Genomic DNA, 4585 nt, shown 5'->3' with positions numbered 1-4585 from the left:
GTAAAGCTTTCTTAGTGGGGTTTATTTTAAGCTAGTTTACCTTGTGAACAAACACACAAAAAAGCCAAAAGAACCAAATGAGTTAATATTGTAGATGAAGTATTTTGTAAACCCTAAAGAGTTCTTGAAGTACCAAGTATATATGAATTTGAAGTTATCATTCTAAGGTCTATGAATAAGGGTCTTGATATCTATTACACCATAAAATTGAAGTGAATAAAGTGCAAGTCCTGGAGATAGGAAGACCTGAGTTCAAATCTAGCCTCAGACACTTACTAGCCCTGTGACCCTGGGTTTGTCACTCAGCCTCTGTTTGTCTAAAGAAAAAAAAACCCTGCTGGATCACTGTCTTGTCATGGCAGAAGGGCTTGTGTAGCTCAATGAAACTCAGAGCTATGCTGTACAGGTTACCCAAGATGGGCAGGTCATAGTGGAAAGTTATGATAAGAGGTAATCCACTAGAGAGGGAGATGGCAAACCACTCCAGCATTTTTTGCCAAGAAGAGTCAGATGTGGCTGAACAACAATGCCTTAAATTATACCTTACTGAATATTCAGTATGTACACCTGGAAATGACATTCAAATCTTCTCCTCCAACTGTCCCATTTTACAGATCATTTAACTGAGGCTCAGAGACCTGTAATGATGTGCTTAAGTTTGTATAATTAATAATGAGCAAAACCAGGATTTCAACCAAGATTCTCTTCTTCCAAAGCTCTTTCCATAACAGCTCCTTTTTAGGGAGACAGAATTTGAGATTTCTTTGGTATAAAGAGTCCATGGTGAGGAAGTTCATCTCCCAATAGGTTCCAGCATCTTTTCTGTAATTTACAGTTGCCTGGGAGCACTTTGAGATTAGATGACTTGATTAGGGTCATACAAAACCAGTATGTAATAAAAGCAGAATTTGAACTCAGGTTTTACTGACTATGAGGTGGGACTGCCATCCACTCTGCCATTTTTCCTTTCCTAGTTACAATATTACCCTTAAACAAGCCTGAACCAGGACCCTAACTACCTAATTTTATTAAAACAACAATATCAGTGCTAGCAAGAATTACATGCCATCGACATTCTTTCCATCCAAGCTGTCCTGCAGTAGGGAACACTGTCAGAAAATAATCATCCAGAAACTAATGAAGACCAGAAAGAGAAATAAGCAGAGTTCCACAGCTGTTCTCTGTCACTTCTCCAACTGAATCCAGTTTTCTTTTCCTTTAACATTTTGTTTCAGTGACCTGGAAACACATTCAACATGTCTTCATTCCAAAGTAACACTTTTGGCTCTAAATTAAATTACATACAATTAATCAGGAGATGACAGACATAGTGGGTTAAGAATTTATTTGGAAAAGTTGCCTATTTTATCAATTGCTGTTCAGTTGTTTCAGTGGTGTCTGACTTCATGACCCTATTTGAGGTTTTCTTGGCCATCCCACTAGAGTATTTTGTCATTTCTTTCTTCAACTCATTTTAGAGATAAGGAAACTGAGGCAAATAGGGTTAAGTAACTTACCCAGGGTCACACAGCAAATATGTGTCTATCTTTTATGTGTGATAATTTCTCCCATTCTTCCTCTTCCTTTGCCTTCAAAGAGTGGATCCCTCTTTCTCACCACTGTGCCTCAAAAGTGATTTGTCCAGCAAGGTCCTTGGCTTCTTGATCAGCCTGACTTGAATCACTTCCTGATGACAAAGGCAACATGGAAATCTTCATTGCTGAGCCATATCTCTCACAACAGAATTCTTGTGACTTTTTGGCAAATGCTCTTCTTTCCTCAGGTGAGTAGTCGAGAGACCCTATGGCATCCTCTTTTGTTGGCATAAATCCAATGATGACTAACAATGCTCTTCTGATACTCCATGAAGGCTGCCAAGTTTCAGGATGATGTCCTGAGATGCTCAAACAGATTTTCTTGCCTACTTCAAACTTTCCATTAGCTGTTAATAGAAAAATGCTTGGTGGTTTCATGGGATATTCTGGTGGCAGTACTATGCATCCATGATAATCTCCTCCATCAAAATCAGAATCTGGGGGGCCCCTAACAGTGAAGTGCCATTCAAAAAGGTTATCCTCTAAAGGTTGAACATGGTAGTGATTTGTAGGATCTTTCAATTCTGATGCTAATTTCATTAAATGTTTGACAGCTGGGCTCTTGAGGTTGTAGCGGGTCTCCATCGTGACCTTGATCCCCACTCCAGACCTGTCACTGCCTCCAGCTCTTCCACTCCACAATAGGCTTGTGGCCCCAGCTCTGGCACTTAGGATTATCTGAGCCAGGGAAGCTGCATCCCCCAGTCCCTGCCCCTCCAATAATTTTTTTTTTGTTTCTGGAGGGCAATTGGGGCTAAGTGACTTGCCCAAGGTCACATGGCTAGTTTTTTGTGTTGTGTCTGAGGCCAGATTTGAACTCAGGTCCTCCTGACTCCAGGGCTGGTGCTCTATTCACTGCACCACCTAGTCACCCCACCCTCAATAATTTTTTTAAATAAAGTTTTATTGTATTTAAAGATGTAAAAACTATTCACACTTTGGAACAATACAAAACTAGACTGCATCTGGTGTTTGGTTCATAGTTTGCAGACTCTTGATCTAGACAGTTGGCCTTTGTCATCTGCCTTGTTTTTCTAGAGTGAAGAGTTTAATGATTTTGTTGAAATCACCCCAGATTGTATCAAAGAGAAATTTAGAATTTTAGGACTTGATCAATCAAATATAATATCTGTGAATAGGAAAACTTTGGGAACATTGTCATTTATAAGAAAATCATTTACTAGTTGGATTTTATGAAGGACAAAGGATGTATAAGATTACAAAGTTTAGAACTGAAAATGACCTTCAAAACGATTTTGGACAAATAGCAATCTCCCCTTTAAACATGTAAACAGATATCTATATTTCAGATCATTTACTAAAGTAATCTCTATAGTTGGACCATACAATCTTCTATTATTCTAAGACTTATAACCGAGAGACTTATTATTCTGAGAGACTTATAACACAATAATAATGGACATATCTTCATTTTTTGAAAAGTTTTTGAGTTTGAAAAGAATTTTATAGGAATGTCATTTGAGCTTCACAAGGACTCAGTGAGTTAGATTTTATAGATGTTAATATTCTCATATTGTGATTGGGAAAATGAGGCTTAGAGAGCTGAAGAGATAGCCTATGATCACTTAGGAACTAAATATCAGAGGCAGGATTTTTACCTAGAGCTTTCTCACACCAAGGCCAGCACTCTATCCTCTGTGCCATGTTGCTTTTTTTTTTTTAATGTTATCACTGCCTTCTCATGACAAAAAGTTAGTCCATCCCTATTCTATTGCGCATATCATTTGTTTTAGATGAGAGAGACAGAGAAAGACAGAGAGACATAGAGAGAGACAGAGAGAGACAGAGACAGAGAGACAGAGACAGACAGACAGAAAGACAGGGAGACAGACAAACACACACACAGACCATTTGAGCATTTATTAAAAGCTTAAGATGTCAGGTGTTGTGCTAATTGCCGGGAATACAAAACAAGCCAACAAGGTAGTCCTTGCTCCTTAAGGACTTTCATTCTAAAGGGGGAAAATTCATAAAAGGGAATAGGAAAAGGTTGGAGGCTGATGGGAAGATGGAGAAATCTATAGAGTGAGGAGTGGATCTGGGAGTGAAGTGCACATGGCTAGAGAATTTTATGAGATGGTGGACGAGACTAGAGATTCACCAATTTTTTTTTATTAATGTAAACCATTTAGAGATATAAATTTCCCCTTACATACTACTTTACATTTCACAAATTTTGGTATGTTGTTTCATTGCTTTCATTCTTTCTTATAAAATTATTGATTGTTTGTACAATTTGTTTTTTGACCTATTTATTCTCAGGATTAGATTAGTTTCTAATCAATTTTTATCTATGCCTTAAAAGTCATTTATTAAACTTAATTTTTATTGCATTTTGGTCTGAAAAGGGTTCATTTAATATTTCTGCTCTTCTGAATTTCTTTGTGAGGTTTTTATGTCCTAAAATACAGTTGGTTCTTATGAAAGTGTCATGTACAGCTGAGGGAAAAGGCATACTCCTTTTTATTCCCATTCAGTTTCCCCCAGAAGTCTATCATATTTAACTTTGCCAAAATTCTATTCATTTTCTTCTTTCTTATTAATTTTATAGCTAGATTTATCTAGTTTTGAAAATGGAAAGTTGAAGACCCCACTAGTATAGTTTTATTGTCTATTTTTTCCCTATAATTCATTTAACTTTTCCTTTAAGAATTTGGATTTAAGAATTAGTGCACACATTTCTAATATTGATTTTGCTTAATTTTCTATGGTACCTTTTAAAAATGTATAGTTTCTCTGATTTTTTTTTAAATAGAACTATTTTTAACTTTGTCTCTGATCATGATTGCTACCTCTGCCTTTTTTTTAAAACTTCAGTTGAAGTATAATAGACTCTGCTCTTGGCCCTTATTTTAATTTTGTGTGTCTCTTTGTTTTGTGTGTTTCCTATAAACAACATACTTTTGAATTCTGGTTAAAAACCCCTTTTTCTCTCTGCTTCTCTTTTGTGGGTGAGTTCATCCCATTCA

The 4585-nt window shown here is 36.7% G+C and overlaps 1 pseudogene; it reads right to left on the bottom strand.

Annotated features, from left to right (window-relative positions):
• Window positions 1-1613: 1613 nt before the first annotated feature.
• LOC138148877 (ubiquitin-conjugating enzyme E2 J1 pseudogene) lies at window positions 1614-2184 on the bottom strand (annotated as a pseudogene).
• Window positions 2185-4585: the final 2401 nt, after the last annotated feature.

Source organism: Petaurus breviceps, unplaced genomic scaffold, assembly GCF_028583685.1.
Source record: "Petaurus breviceps papuanus isolate PSGF00001 unplaced genomic scaffold, PetGlider_PUasm1.0 90842, whole genome shotgun sequence".
NCBI classification, from domain to species: domain Eukaryota; kingdom Metazoa; phylum Chordata; class Mammalia; order Diprotodontia; family Petauridae; genus Petaurus; species Petaurus breviceps.
Note: the sequence above shows the minus strand (reverse complement) of the source record. Positions and strands in the feature narration are given on the sequence as shown.